The 16,800-nt window shown below is 40.4% G+C and overlaps 1 protein-coding gene and 1 long non-coding RNA gene across 2 annotated transcripts in view; one reads left to right on the top strand and one right to left on the bottom strand.

The window, feature by feature from the left end:
- The window catches only part of CNTNAP2 (contactin associated protein-like 2), a 1,035,043-nt gene that overhangs the window by 982,801 nt on the left and 35,442 nt on the right, over window positions 1–16,800 (top strand). The window lies entirely within an intron of this gene.
- Window positions 6,812–13,792, bottom strand: LOC108446835. Its single transcript, XR_001862149.1, has 3 exons — window positions 13,759–13,792; window positions 12,425–12,428; window positions 6,812–6,901 (listed from the first exon to the last, which is right to left on the bottom strand). It is a non-coding gene; the product is annotated as an uncharacterized LOC108446835 (long non-coding RNA).

Genomic DNA, 16,800 nt, shown 5'->3' on the forward strand with positions numbered 1-16,800 from the left:
CTCATTGTTTAAATTACAGAACCAAAACCTGTCTGATGTCTATTTTCAAGTGTTTCTGCTCAGCAAATTTTAAAGCTGTATATATACACTCTCTAAATAAGCCCTTTCTGATAGGTACAGTAATGCTTTCTACATCTGCATATTTCAGGGTACAGTTAAAACACTATTAGTTGTCATGGAGAAGGAACTCACTCAGAAGATTGGGGGATTCCCAATGGCTTCAGCTATGCCCATGCTGTAAATAACAACAGGCATTGCGGTTGTATCAGTGACATTGTTTTAAAACTTGTCAAGCCAATAGAGCTGACACCACTCAGCAGAGACTGATTATTTGAAATGATTCTGTCATATCCTTTGCTGGGCTTTTTTCCTTCTTTTATTTTGGGGGGGAGGGGTCTTAAATTAGGGTACCTTATTTGAATGTTTTGCCGAAATTTCAAGAGAATAATGTCATATGGTACTAGGATAGGATAGGGTAGGATAGGATAGGATAGGATAGTGTAGTACAGTATTAGGGATAGCATTGAGTTTAAATAGCTTCCTGAATTAGATTCAAAGGTTTTCTACAGCACAGTCAACATCACTAATGGCTCCTTGTGCTGCAGCTTGGTTGTTTATTCTGATACTAAATCTGACATAATAGTAGCAGTGTTATGCCACTGACCATGACAGTCACTGATTCTTAGATTTATATGCCATAATAAAACTGTATTTAATCTGCAGTACAGTGACTAGTTCATAAACAGCTCCTTTAAATATAACAGGAATAAACTCACATGTTTACAACTTTCTCTTAGAGAAGCCTGTTTCCTCTCCCATAAATGTAGACCACTACCTAGAAATCTCTCCTTTATGACTATATGAACTCACAAATCTACCTCAGTGGCTCTCAGCTACCTTAACACCAGAGTTGTACCCCACTTGCAACTGAAGAAGTTGAGTAAGGTTACAGTCAGTCTCCCACCAAAAGGTAACATTTTTTTTTGTTCAGTCTGATAGCAAGATAATATATACTGCCACTGTTTTTTTTCTACTTTCTGTCCTCTTCAGACTGTGTTCTGAATTTTCTTTTTCTTTTTTGGGAGAGAGATTGTCATCTGTCTCATTGTTACATGAAATGCTTATTGATCAAAAAATTGCCTCCTGTTCCTTCTTATCAGTTGCAGAATCCAAACTGGGTGAAAGTTGCACCATCATATATACAGTTATTTCAAAAATGTCCAGGGAGAGAAATGAATTTATCATCAAGTGTCAGAAAAATTGAATTGTTTAAAATACTCCAGCTACTCCAGCTACTCCAAAATAAATACTCCAGAAAAAAAAAAAAAAAAAGCTTTGTTTTTAGAACAATTTGAAAAGAATTTTTTGAGTTGTGGGTGATGAGACAACTCAGAAATACTGATATTGAGAGACATCTTCAAAGCAAAATACTATTACAATTGCTAATGTAAATCATCAATCTGTCATATCTTTCTCAGCCAAATTTGATTTAGTTTCAGTTTAGCACCTTGAAAATATGTACTTTCTTCACTCAGTAAATGCTCACTTAACATAAAATTAGCATATTTGTCAGTCTCCCTGGAGCAATGGCAACCTCTTGGTTTCCTGCTTCTGTACATGGGATTGTGGGATCATGGGAATCACATGGGGTTCTTTGCAAGACAGTCAATAACTTGACTAATGAAGTTAGGAATGGTCTACTATTTCTGTATTAGTTTGACCAGGACTTAAAGACTTTCTTTGCATTTTTCATAGGTAGCATCTTAAGTTTTCCACTAATTTAAATGTAGACAAAAATATGCATTTAATAAGATAGTTGCCAAATTTGTCTTCCTGGCATCACAGGATGAGAGTTAGAGGTTATGAAGGACATGCAAAGGCTAATGAGCTCTCTGTAACCCACCCTCTATATATGAAAAGAGCATATGGAGGAAAACCAACATATGGAGAAAAGGGCATATGGAGAAAAAACAGCAGTGTATCAGTGGCTAAAACTGATCTGACTCTAAAAGTGCAGAAGTTGGTGATTGCAAAAGCTACAGGAGAGAGGGAGTGACACGAACTTCAAATACAGCTTCTCAAAGCATTTTACATTCCCTTAGGCAAACCTAAGCATTATTTTGCTCAGAGCAAAGGACTGGACGTGGTTATATCAGGGGGCACACGACCCTGCTGAGTTTCTAGGTCAGCATGAGAAGGCAGGACATTTAAGTGGTGTTGTAACATCATGTCAGCTGAAAATATTTTTTTACACTGCCATACTTTCCAGTACTTCCTTTACCTTGAAAAAAGAGCCTATGTAGCAGCTCTCCACTAAGTGCCTGCAAGCTTGCAGGAATCCACAGATTTCTCTCCATTAATGCATAGAGCATATCTTAATTGCTTAAGTCTGTTATCTTGACTTTGTAATAGTGTCCCCTCCAGGGATGAAGGAATGCTTGTATAGCAGCTCAGTTTGCATTGCATCTGGTTCCTGGGTGGTGTTTGTGGTGTGCCACATCCTTTCTGCTGAGGGATGCACTGAAACCAGAGCATTAAATTATGAAGGAGTTTGTTTTTTTCTGGAATTAGAATAATGGGCTACACCCTGTCCTCATACAGGAAAGTAAATGAATGGGAAATACTAGAGTTGTTTTGCATTTTCACTTTATTCTGAGAGGATCAGAGAGAGAGTGGGGAACAGGGAGGAAGAGTGGGACATGATGAGCTTGACAAACTCCCATTTTGTGTTCAGACCTGGATCTGCCCTCCTTCTAGTTTCCCTCATCACGAATTATCCAGTAAGATATTCATCACAGCATTCAGACACTATCCTGTATTCCCAGTGTGATTGCTTTATCAACAGTGCTGCACATCCAGCTCTTTCTGCACTGGTTTTGTGGCTTTTCAGTGGTGTGCATGGCACTTACACACCAAATTAATTTCTATTACTTCCCAGCTGGTCATTTCCAGTTCTTCCTTAAGACTTACCTATGGCTGTTATTTTTTTTTAAGAAATTTACTTTGTACATAATTGTTAAAGTAATGTATTCAGTCCAATTAAAAGCCATGTTAAACACAAGAAAAATCATAATATAGGGCAGACAGGTACACAAGTTCCCCTGCATTTCTCTCCCAGTTCCCAGCCTGCCTGCCTTTGAGCTTCCCCACAGCCCCATGTGAGGGCAGCAGGCTTAGGACACCTCTTATTACTAAAAGTTGTGCATTTCAGTAATATTTCAATTGCTTCAGCTGTCTCCAAAATAAAAGAAATTCGGGGAGCTCTCCTCACACACACACTTGCTGCAGGCTTCTTGGCTAGCCAGTATCTCCCTTCTCCTCCCACCCTCATCCTCTGACTCCATTTACTGCTCTGCCTAGTTCCCTCACATCTAAATGTGTCTGCAGCTCACATCTAAATTTTGCAGCAGGCAGCTTTTATTTCAGCAACACTCAGGTCAGGCTGCATCCTGTTGCTGCAGATGGATTGAGAATGCTGTCTCTGTTGCTCTGGACCCAGCTCCTTCTCTCCTCTGCTTACTGACATTTCAGTGGCCCTCAGGCTCCCAGCCACCAGGAGCCCAGGCACCCAAAGCTGAGATGTGGTCTGTAAAGCATGGCAGGGCTCTGCAGGTCAGCTTTCTCCAGGCTCTTAGCATGACCAGATTGCATACACTTCCTCCTTTCTTCCAGAACTCAAATGGTAATCATCAAACATGTCCATGTTTTGGGGAAAAAAAAAAAAAGTAGGAATTTATATTAACTGGTTAGACAATTTTCTTTCTGTGAGACTTAAGCAGCAGCGGTGCCATCTGAATATCAGGTTCTTGTAGCAAATTTGGGTAAATGCCTCTGGATGGGGGAGAAAATAACGAAGAGCCGAAGGGACTAAGGAGTGGCATGGAAGAGGCTGTGAGGAACAAAGACATAGGGAACGAAACGGTGGCGACAAATCAACAGGGTCCATAAGCTAGAAAGATGGCTGATGCCAGACGCTTGTGGATCAAATAGGGTCGTCCTGCTTCTGTGGTGCCAGGTTGGAGGAACGGACGGTTTGGGAAATGGCACTTGATCAGCTGTCCTTGGGAGGTACCAGTTTTTTCTTGTTCCTTTGTGTTTTTCTTACTGCCTGACCACAAGTCAAAGAAATGAGCAAATATATCTTTACCTCACCCATCTGCTTCTTCTTAATTATTGTGGATTGGCATCCATTCCCTAACAAAGTCAGATCTCCTGTCAAAATGCACAACAACTGTCCCAGCTGAGCGTGTGGCAGTTTGGCTTCAGCTTGTGCTACTTTCACAGATCTTAAACAGAGGGCATCAAGTTTTGGGCTGGCTCATTTGCATCCTCTTGGACCTCCAGTCACAGTAATTCAGTGTCACAGACAAAATTAGCAGCACATTGCTCTCCCTCTCCATAGGCAAGGACAAGCTGATGAACAGGATCGTGTGATCAGTGCTACCCTTGCTGTGACCTTTTCAGTTTGAGCAGCTGACAGAAGGCCCCTCTCTGACCAGCAACCTCACTGCTCTGCTATTTAACTGATTTACAAACACATCCGCCAGCCTCTTATGGCAAACACACCAACTAGCCACAGATTTTCTAAGGCAAAATGACAGGGTTCTCTACATCTTAAACTCCTGCAATCTCAATCTAGCGTTCACCTTTATTATCTAAACTGCTGCCTGACTCAAACTCCTCCTATTAGTAACAAACTGAAGACAAGGAGAAAAGAAATTTTAAAAATACTCATTTCAATCTTTTCCAGTTTTCAGATGGACTCATCCACAGAAATCCCAAGTACTTTTCTAAAGGATACTGGGGATTTCTTGTGCCATTACTCAGCTTCTCTGGCAGAGCTTGGTGCTGAGCATGCTTAAATAGAGTCCACAGATAGAGTTTCTGCAAATGCATACCTACTAGCTTGGCAGCTGCTAAAAGACACAAATTGCTTTTACAGGTCACCTCTCACATTCCTTTTTCCAGCTCTTCTTCTGACTCACATCCACTCAGCAGCCCAGCAGATAGTCTGTGAAGGTTGCTTATTCAGAAATCCTGGACAACTCACCACTGTGCCTATGAAATTAAACTCGGCTTTGCACATGCCATGAACTGGAACATGCTGTGGCTACATGCACAGATGCACAGCTAAATGTTATGCCCAGCAAATTCAGCATATCCAGAATATTTCAGCCTCACTGTGCATCTGTTAATGTGTCAGACTAAGTGTTCTCTGTGCATTTCAATGCTGTCAGACGTGCGACTGTCACAAAGCTCACTATTAGATTGAAACTACCAGCAGCAATATTTAAAGTGTTTCTTTTCACCAGTTTCAGAAGAGGGATGAAAAAGAGAAGTGCAGATTTTTCGGAGAAAACAATCATTAGTGGTTTTGCTCTTGCCTCAGCTTACACCAAACTGCTTCAATCAGTAATAGAGTATTAAGAACTGGAGGAAGCCTATCATATTTTAGAGGATTCAGTACTTCAGTTCAACATAGAGATCGTGATGAACAACACTAAGGTTTCCTAGCACAGAAACTCTCACACATGCCTGTGTTCTTGGAGTACCTGAGGCTTCTCAAATAAGTCAACTTTACCAGATTTCTGTGAAGAACTCCTCTGGTCTGAGACAGGTGTCTTGACAACAACTGTTTTATCACCCCACCGCAGTCTACCAATCCACATCACCCAGGGGCATGAAACAACCACGATGCTTAAGGTTTCAAAGAAAAGTATTTGTCAAAAAAAACCCACCAGAAAAAAAGTAGAGGGGAACTGGTAGATGCAACAATAGAATAAAGGATATAACTGATGATAATATCTGGAATAAAACAGGGACGAAAGAAACACCTGAAATAAGAATAAAGGAGATACAGAAAAACAGTGGTGAAAAAGGAGGGTGGGGAGAAAACACTGAATGGAAAACTATAATAGATAGGTGGTGACCTGTATCACATAATCAGCATCAAATACTTGAACAGAAAGCCCCTGAGACCGAGGATGCCAAACATTTAGTGAAACATCATAAGCTTTACTCCAGATAAGCCATCAAATTCTACTTAAAATCTCTACTTAAGCTGATTCAGCAAAAATCTCTGCACGTTCTATGGAGAGCTTTTTTCTGTGATTCCTTAGGTCTTGGATTTTTTTCTTCGAATATTAACTCTCTGGTGTTCTTCTCTTAGTCATACTGCAAATGATTTAGCACCTGAAAACAGCAAGGATTTCATTTCTCTGCCCTAATAATTTAATATGTGTATTTTGTGACTAAAACGTACATTAATCTTAAAGTTTTAAAGAGTCTTAATCATTAATCTTAAAGGGGCTGGGGTTTATATGGTTATTTTTATACTTTTTTATATCAATATATAAGCTAGAAATAATTTCAAGTATAATGATACTAAGCAGATTGTAGAAAGAAATTTATTTCCTCCTAGAAGGTGTGCCTTCTTCAGTATGTTAACACTGCATCTACTTTATCAATTCAAATGCCGTTTCTCATTTTCCAGTGAAATCTTACCTGAATATTCTTCCATTCCAGAGATTTTACAGTTCATGCATTTCTGTATGTATTAATTAAATATCTAATTTTCTAGTTGGGTCTCCAATTTGGATCGAATGTTTTTCCAGCTTGTTCAGTATTACCCTTTTGACAGAAAAGAATAAATTCATTCCTTGGGGAAGGGAATACTGTCTTATATATTCATTTTTTAAAAGAAAATCTTATTTTAATTATCTAATTTTCTTCTCATTGGTATCTCACAATAATCCTTTACCCCTGTTTACCCTCAGTGCATTGTTTTAAAATTGAAAGGGCATTAATAAAATCATAGAATGGCCTGAGTTAGAAGATACCTTAAAGATCCCCTAGTTCCATGCCCCCTGCCATGAGCAAGGACACCTTCCACTAGACCAGGCTGCTCAAAACCGCATACAATGTGGAACTGAAAACTTTCAGAAGTGGAACACCCACAACTTCCTTGCAACCTGTTCCAGTGTCTCACCACCCTCATTGTAAAGGATTTCTTCCTGATATCCAGTCTAAACCTATCCTCTTTCAGTTTGAAGCCATTTCCCCTTCTTCTGTCACTACAGCCCCTTGTGAAAAGTCTCTCTCCAGCTCTCTTGTAGCTCCCTTTAGGTACTGGAAGGCTGTTTTGAGGTCTCCCTGGAGCCTTTTCTTCTCTAGGCTCTTCTCAACCCGAGTTCTCTCAACCTGTCTTCATAGGAGAGGTGCTCCAGCCCTTTGAGCATCTTCATGGCCCTCCCCTGGCCCAGGTACTTCTTAAGTTGGGGGGCCCAGAGCTGGACAGATGGGGTGTTTACAAGAGTGGAGCAGAGGAGAAAAATCACATCCCTCAATCTGCTGGGCACGTGGCCTTTGATGTGACCCACCATTGGCCCATGTCTCCAGCCTATCAAAATCCCTTTGGATAGCATCCTTTCCCCCCAGCAGGTCAACTACACCACACAGCTTGGTTTTGTTGGCGAACTTGCTGAGGGTGCACTCAATCCCACTGTTTGTGTTGCCGACAAATACATTAAATGGTGCCAAGAAAAAAAATTAATCCAAGAAAGAAAAAATCAGCATGAAATACATCTCTTCATGACATGGAGCTGTGGCATTTCTATCTTTGTCAAGAGATTGTAGGCACTCCAAATGAAGTAGATAGTGCTCTATCTTCTCATTGTATTTTACCAGTAAGAAGCATTTCTGTTCTATGAATTTTACTTGGACAGTCGGGAAGGGGCTGGAATATTTGTACTTCACTGTTTGTCATTTCATTACCTCTTCCACTGTTTCTGCTTTTGGGCAATAGTTTAATTTTTTCGTCATCTGCTATGTGTCTTTTTCTTTTGGTGAAATATTCATACCAAAATCTTCTTGTATTTACATAAAGCCCTGTGTTGCCATAGGACAGCTGATCACCAGCCTGGTTTTGAGTCTTGGGAAATGTTGCTCTTCAGCAGGGCTCTGAGACTTTGTATCAGTGCTTTTTTGCAGTGGTTCACACCCTGATCAGCATTTGACATAAAAATAGAGACTGTTTCACAGTTTTACACATTCATCTACTGCTTTTATTTCTCCTTTTCCTTGCAGTACAACTGGGGCATGGCCCATGCAACAGTCTAATCCGAACCTCCATGGTTGCAGCTCTATTTTCCACATGCAAAGCCTTTTAATCAGGCTGTTTAGGGGAATTTTAAAGGCTTCTTGAAATATCCATACAATCAGCCAGTCTCTGTCCTGAGAAACGTGTTACAGAGACAGCATATGTTCAATAGGATGGAGACAGACAGTGCTGGAGACTCTCCTGGCAGGATTTGAAGAGAGTTGTGCATTGCATTTGTAGTGTCAACTGGAATGATGTAGTGGAAAATAAAGCAGTCTGCTAGTTTGGGATTTGAGATCCAGAGTTTTTGAAATGGCTCAAAATAGCTCAGTGCCATCTGTCTTTGCACAAACCTGCAGGGGTACCAAGGCCACAGCAGCAGCAGCAGCTTTCTGACTGACCAAAAAAACATGCAGCCCATTTGGCCTGAGCTGTGGAGGCACCACATGCAGCTTTGTAAGCATCCTTCCCTTCCAAGTTATGTTCTGCATTGTCAGTCTTGGGGATAAATTTTACCTAAATAGGATATGAAATAGTTATTTTTAATCAGTTCTTTGATAGAATAAAACTCCTGATTTTCTTAACTTCTAATCAGGAGGAACATTTTATTTCTGCACTTTTCAACATACTGCATAGATAGAGATCCCTGGAGTTCAGTTTTTCTGACTCAAGACAGGAAATGCATAAAGCATACTCCTGGTTTACTGCCAAATATGTGTCTTTTTATGAACTATGCATCTACATTATAGATACAGTTTTGTTGGCTCTTTTATCTTCTATTTATAGAGGAAATCTGGTTTACAGTTTAAATACTAAAATCCTTTTTAAGCAGAGCAGCAAAACTGTTGTGTAAGTTGCCTGAGCAGTGTGACCTCTGCAAACATACTCCACTCCTTGGATAGATAATTAGGCATGTCTTTCTATCAGGAGGGGCAAACTTCTCAAGACTCAGCATTCTACTGTGATGCTCAAAGCACCAGGAAGCAAGAGATTTACCTCTGATGCACTGCTACAGCACAGAGACTAAGAAGAGCAAAAGAAATTCAGTGTATTGATTTATCTTAGCTCATGAAAATTATTGTCAGGCAAATAAAGTAGGAAGTGTGTGTATATAATGAGTATCATATTAGTCTGTTTCCTGTAACAGATGATGGCTGCTGTTTTCCTTTTATCTCTTGAAAAATCTGTTCTCTGACGTACTAATATCCATATGAGGGAAACACAGAGTGCTTGTGAAGACAAAATTGCACTGATTGATTGTTCTAAATTCAATGATTTGCAGAACAGCAAACTGAACAGGTGCTGCAGTGAGAAAACAAGTGGCTTCCTAGCAGGCAATGGTGACAAGCTGACTTTCCATTCTTGCAGCAGACTTCTGGAAGTTTGTTTTGGGGAGTAATTATTGCCATTTGGATCATCATATCTCAGTAATTAAGATCTGAATTTCCTTCTCTGTTGTATCTGTCTTTGGTATTTGCAGTACGCAGACAGTGACTACTGATGTTGTTGTTTGGGTAAAATATATCCTAAACCTCATGAATATTTCTTGTGTTTGCTTCAGTTAATAATTGCTATTTACAATTATATCTCACTGGATGATGAATAACACACCAGCTTTCAGCCATGACAGTAATTCAGTTTTAGAGTCCTGATAGGTGCATGAGAAGTTTGAACTGAGGTCTCTCATTTGTATATACTGGAAGTACCTTGGACCTGTACTGTAAAGCCTACTGGTCTAGCAATGAGCCAGAAAATCTGAAATCCATACGATAAAATCACGGTCATCTGTAATTGTTTTACTTTGATTATAAAGGGACAAGTTATTTTTTACATTTAGGTGGTGCCAGGTAATTCTGCTGGACAGGGAAATCGTACTTATTTCCCAAATTAAAGTGTGAGCTCTGTAAGAGCTGCCTGAGTGCACAGCTCACTCCAAACAATCACTGACCATGTGTTCAAAAGGGCATTGGCTGAAGAAATAATTTAAGTAAAATGGGAACAACCTGGTTTTAGGGTTTCTACTCATAACCTTTGCAGTCAAGAATTAAGTGGCAGTCTACTTTTTGGGGAGACAAGGAATAATCTTGCTCCCAAACAATGCAAATGCTTAACCAGCTGCCCTAGGGCTGCACTCATTTCAGAGGGACCTTCACCAAAGGCTGTGTGCAACAAAGGCGTTGCCAATAGAGTGACTACCAGGCTGCCAGTCCCCCTAAGAAGAGTAGAATAATTGAAACTTTGGCAGGAAAAAGTGAGTGGAATGAATGCCCTGAGATCTGCAGTGAGATATACACAAAAGGCCTTCCCGGTCTTTTTGCTGGCACTAAGTGCCTTCCTTCAGGAGGACAAAAGAATCACCTCCTTCGCTTATGGCCTTGTCCTTCAACAACACAATCGTTTTTATGTTTGCAGTGTTCATTTTCTAACATACAGAGGAAAAGCAGGTGTTTCAACAGGAGTGACACAAACTCTTTCTACAATTGTTCCTTAACTATTCACATTTATTTGAGAGGGGATAGACGATGGAATGGAAGCACACTCCCCTCTCTCTTGCAATCATAAAAATAAACTGATTTATCACAGCCTCTGGGCCTTTTGTACCATAATCATATGCCAGCCTTCTTGTCCAGATGTTTACTCTTGAAACAAGAAAAGGAGACTGCTGCTTTTTCCCTGTTTGCTGAACTTTAAGTTAGAGTTTCTTCAGTGACTAACACGCATAGTCAAGCAAGTAAGATGTATCTTTCATGTTGATGACTGGCTTAATCTCTAAAACCTAAAGCCAGGTTGGAGAGCAGGCTTGGAGGGATGGTAACATGCACATTCTCCTTATCTGGCTCAAGATTTTAGTGATTAAGTTCTTTGAAGATCTGAAACAAAATACTGGAAACCCTCCAGTTAAAATGTTTTGGCTAAATCACCATCCTTTTAAGTATTATTTAGAATGTCCACATGCTGTAGATCAGAAAGTTTTTTTCATACTTTTTTCTCTACTATGAAGTATGTCTAATCTGCTACCAAAACTGTCCTCAGTATGCCAAGAGCAATATAGTTTCACCACATGTATCAGTATTCTCACATTCACCCCCTCGTCCACAAAATTAGCCTTCAACCTACAGTTCTTGTTTTTGGAACAAGCATGTGCTCAAAAAGAAAAAAATCAGTGACAATTTGCTCAAGATTTCCATGAGAGCATAGCTTCCAAAAGGAGCCTGCCTGACTCTGAGTTTATTATTTAGTACCAGCTCTCTTAACACCAGCACAATTGCCATAGTAAGATTGGATTTGCAAAGATGATTTACTGCTGGTCCAGCACCAGTGTTTAAAATGATTGATGAGTTTTCTTTTTTAATGTATTAAACAGTTACTGGAGGCCTATGCCACATGAGATGCAGGGAGATGTTTTCCTTAAAGATGTTTTACAACATCTTTTGTGTCTCTTTTCCTCATCCCCAGACTATCACTCCACGTAGTAGAAAGAAATCTTGTTTTACTGAATTATCACATGGTCCTAGAGTAAAAATGCTTAATTGTCCATGGGGCTGCAGACCTCAGAAAATATGCTTCCCAGGAAAGGCTAGATCATGGGAGCACAAGGACACCCCAGCTGCTGGATTGCCCTTTGGGAGAGCTTCACCCAGGTTGCAACAAACTTTGAATAAGCCTCGTTACAATACTGAGAATGACTTTTTGCGATCAGATGGCGCAGTAGTAAAGGTATTCGTCTCTATAAATATCCAAAGATTGCTCCTAATTTGTCAGGCAAGAGCTGGCTGAGATTCCAGCTCAGCATCCTATTATAACATGGTGTTTTAACTTAATGAGCCGAGGTAAAGCATCACTGTCTGTTTTCATTCCGTGGAATGAAAAAAGATAATGTTTCTGTTTTTCCTTTGTCACTACAGAGAATGGCTTAGGTTTAAGTCTCAACTATGGTATTGCTGTGTTAACCCAGATTAATTGGGCTCTCCATGTAGCTTTTTTTTGTCCATTTTAACAATTTCCTTTTTTTTCTAACTTTCTGTACCCATAATAACAAAAAATAATGGCAATATTCTTGGGAGTTCAGTCAGTTGTGGTTTTTTATTAAATAATAGTAAATTTGCTAGGTGAACATTCTTATTTAGAGGAGATTAGTTCAAGTGACTTGTCTTGCCTCAAACCGATTATTTGGCAGTGAAAAAAAGCAATTCCAGCTCCAGTAGGCAGATGGCACTGACTGTTTTTGGTCCTGGATGGGGCCAGAGGGAGCAATCTGGAGGTGTCCTCAGAAGGGCACCTTAAAAGCGAAGCCAGTGGGCCCTTGCCCTTTGGCATCAGTTGAACTTGCCTGTCCCAAGGAGTGTGTTTGCAGAGCTTTTCTGCAAGGGTGGAGGGGCTGTATTGCTTCAAGCACTCCTCTGCAGGTGTCTTTCCATCATATTTTCATAAACAGTTGAGGCACCTTACCTCATGCATGGCACATGGAATTATAGAAGATTTGCACACATTTTCTTCAACTCCAGCCAAGCAAGCAACAAAGGTTGGTAATGAGCTAGCCAGAGACAGGCACTGATGTTCCAGTAACATGAAAGAGGTGCCAAAAATAATACTGAAAGCAAGGTTATATTGCTCACATTCAAATGCTTGATGGAAAAGCTGAACATGCTTCCGGAACTGCAACAGAACATCAGGTGATTACAGGGTACTCATCATTTAATAATGACGGGACCATTTAGCAAAATGACTAAGCACTTGTGGTGAGTTGCAAAGATAATTCCACTCCCTTCTATTAGGGTAGCCATCAGTTTAAATATAGGTTTCAGAGGGAGTGAGAGGGAACCTAGCTAAATAGTGTCACAAAACTCTAAGGCTTGTACTGAAGCATAACAGAACTGTGCAAATTGGAACAGGAACCACAATGTAACACAAAGTACTTCCCTGGGTTGCTTCTTCCAACAATTAGTCTGCTACACCTTCAAAAATTGCAGTTATTTCCATAATGTGTTTGGCTTTTGCTGACAGACACCAATTTTTGCTATGCCTTTCTTGGCTTGGTTAAAGAGCTCTTTGTACCTTCTTAGGTACCTTCTCAGCTTCTAAGCTTATGATCCCTGACTTGCTTCCACTAAACACATGCTTTATTGATATTCTGGATTCTAACTTAATTAATTCAACTTGCCATGAAGACACAGGCACCTTTCCAAAATACAGTTATATAGCTTGATGAAACTTGTACTTGAAATCTGAAATTTGAAATTTATTTAAGGAAAGATTTTTAGCTGTTAATTTATTTGAAGAGTTCATGTGTTTACTTAATAATTTTTTTCATTTATTTGCTACTTACAGATTTCTACAATATTTCTTCCACTGCTTTTATGAAAAGTGATATCAGGCTTATTATCCAATAGCTAATCATACGATTTTTTAACCAATTTTCAGTTTTCCTGGAAGGACCTAAGGAATCTTCCAGTCTTCTGTAACTTCTCTAGTGCTTAAAGATCTGTGGAATGCTGTAGGAAGGTAATCTCTTCAGTTTACGCCCAGGAGTTCTTAGAGAACCAAATAAGCACAGACTTAGGGAATCATAGAATGGCCTGGGTTGGAAGGGTCTTAAAGATCATCTAGGTCCAGCATGCCTCCTGTCCCTGGCAGGGACTTCTTGCACTAGACCAGGTTACTCAGAGCCCCATCCAACCTGGCCCTAAATACTTCCAGAGGTGGGCCACCCACAACTTCTCTGCCAACCTGTCTCAGTGCCTCAGCACCCTCACAGTAAAGAATTTCATTCTAATACTTAATCAAAACCTACTATCTATCAGTTTGAATCCATTCCCCCTTGTCCCATCACTACATGCCCTTGTAAAAAGTCTCTCTCCATCTTTCTTGTGGGCTCCCTTCAGGCACTGGAAGGCCACAATTAGGTCACCCCAAACCTTCTCTTTTCCAAGCTGAACAAACCCATTTCCCTCAGCCTTTCCTTGCAGGAGAGGTGTTCCATCCCACTCATCATGTCTATCAGTTTGAATCCATCCCCCCTTGTCCCATCACTACATGCCCTTGTAAAAAGTCTCTCTCCATCTTTCTTGTGGGCTCCCTTCAGGCACTGGAAGGCCACAATTAGGTCACCCCAAACCTTCTCTTTTCCAAGCTGAACAAACCCATTTCCCTCAGCCTTTCCTTGCAGGAGAGGTGTTCCATCCCACTCATCATGCTAGTGGCGTTCCTCTGGTCCATGTCCTTCCTGTGCTGGGGACCCCAGAGCTGGATGCAGCACTGCAGGTGGGGTCTCACCAGAGCGGAGCAGAGGGGCAGAATCCCCTCCCTGGCCCTGCTGGCTGCGCTACTTTGGGTGGACACATTTGGCTCTCTGGGCTGTGAGTGCACAGTGCTGGCTCCTGTCCAGCCTCTCATCCACCAGCACCCCCAAGTCCTTCTGGGCAGGGCTGCTCTCGATCTGCTCATCCCCCAGACTGTGTTGGTACTGGGGGCTGTCCCAACCCAGGTGCAGCACCTTGCACTTGGTCTTGTTAAACCTCATGAGATTCCTAAGGGCACAGTTCTTGAGCTAGTTCAGGTGCCTCTGGATGGCATCCTGTCCTTCAGGTGTGTCAACTGCACCACTCAGCTTGTATCATCTGCAAATTTTCTGAAGATGATGATCCATTAATTTATGTCATTAAGATGTTAAATAGCACTAGTTCCAATTATCATCCCTTGATGTAAGGTTTTGATTTTACTTGGAGTTTTTTTTTCTGATTGAAAGGAATTGTCACATCCTCATACGATACAAGCATGAAGTGTGGAACCTTGTTCTTTGAGATACCTATCCTTTAACATCCACTTCCACCCACTGAGTTCTTCCTTTCTCTCCTCCCTCTTGCTTATGTTCATTATTTCCCTCAGCTTTGACCAGATAGCCTTTTTAAAGCACATACATCACATATTGAACATAATCAGGTTATGATTGTTGGTCCCTAGGCAACCACCATCTTCCAGGCAAGTGATTAAGTCTTTTTCTCATCATAATGAAGTCCAAACTAATTACTGTATGTCATAGTCGGTAAAATTTTTAGGAAAAAAAGTCAATAATCTAATGATGCCCTACTACTGGCTGCATGAGATCCCAGCACAAGCATCCCAAATGGAAGTCTCTAGGAAATGAGAATGAGGGCATTTTTTTCACACACAGCAGACATGCCTATCACCCCCATTTTCATTAACTTTATTAGCATGCATGTTGGGACACCTACTTTTAAGATCGTGCTGGTTTATGTTAATCACCAACAGAAATCCACTGGTGATGTGTGCCTTCCCTACCAAGCTGTCCTCAGCATTCTGTAATTAACATTCCTGTCAAGCAAATTGTCTCTCAAGAATGTAATTAAAAGTGAGAATTTTCCATTCCCTTTGTTTATATCTCAGATTCAGAGCTTATGAATACAGGCAATTAAAAACTGATTCTGTCAGGGTCTTTCTCAGCTAAATTATAATTTTTTACTTCCAAAAGGTGGAATAAATACCCTGAACTGAATTCTGTTTCTCTGCAGCTAAACTGCTTCTAGTATTTGGGCCAGCTCATTTAAATGTAGTCTGAATATCTCTAAATTGCAGATTGCCATGCTGAGAGACCTTTCAGCTCTCTGCTGAGTTCTGAATGCCTTCACTACCCAAGGCTGAACTATTGCTCACACAAATTGTATATTGTCTCTACTAGAATTATTACAAATAACCGTTCACCACTTAGAGAGTCCTCATCTACTGGGGTTATTTTCCTTTATAAAAATTAGCAAGTTCGTGCATTCCTTGTGGGGACTGAGGTAGCTCTCTGAGTTTTCTGTGTGAAATACTAAAACAGAACAGGACATTGTGTGCCTGTGCAGAGCAGGACCCAGTTTTATTACATCAAACCTGGCTTGTTTCAGAACAACCATAATAATGGACCTCAGTAAAATGGCAATGACAGCTGGTTTACAGGTCTCAGATTGCATCCTCCAAAGAAATACATAGATTGTATGTGCAGTAAATGCCAGTTTTGTTCAATAAAGCCCTCCATTTTTCAATGTTGTCATGTAATAAATCCAAATAGGAAAAAGCCCCTCAGTCAAGCTGCTGCTATTTTCTCTCTGAGTTTCTACTCAAGAGCTGAGCATCATGGAATTTTAAATATATGGACATGTTATGGTCATTTAGTGAGGAAAGAACCTGCTGGTCCATGTTGTGGTGTTAATGAAATGCTATGGCAAATACTGCTCAAGACACATCCTTACTGACACAGCACAAATAAGAGGGGAGGGGAACAGATAAAATTGAAGAGGCTCCTTTTACAAAATGCTTATAAATTATAATTCACACTTGAAACTGTGCTGTAAATGAGCATTCCCCTTTTAACACACAGGAAAAGACAGAACCAAAAAAAAACCACCAAGAATATGTAAGATACAATACTGTGTCTCTGGAAATATGGAGAGGAGAAACTACTGTTTTCTTCTGGAATATATCTAAAAAATATTCTGTCTAAACTATTTCAGATACTCTGGCTGTTTCTCTAGCAGTAAGTAATAAATGATTCAGCCATGGCTTTGTGAAACTTTTGCTGTTTTGGACAATATAGAAATATCCAGGACACGGACAAGATCCTGAAATTGAAATTGTGTGTTAAACTGATGTGACTAACTGTGATGCCATGCTAGTTGAATACAGGTCTTAGATGACGTCCTGCT

The sequence above is a fragment of the Corvus brachyrhynchos genome, unplaced genomic scaffold (assembly GCF_000691975.1).
Source record: "Corvus brachyrhynchos isolate BGI_N302 unplaced genomic scaffold, ASM69197v1 scaffold94, whole genome shotgun sequence".
NCBI lineage: Eukaryota > Metazoa > Chordata > Aves > Passeriformes > Corvidae > Corvus > Corvus brachyrhynchos.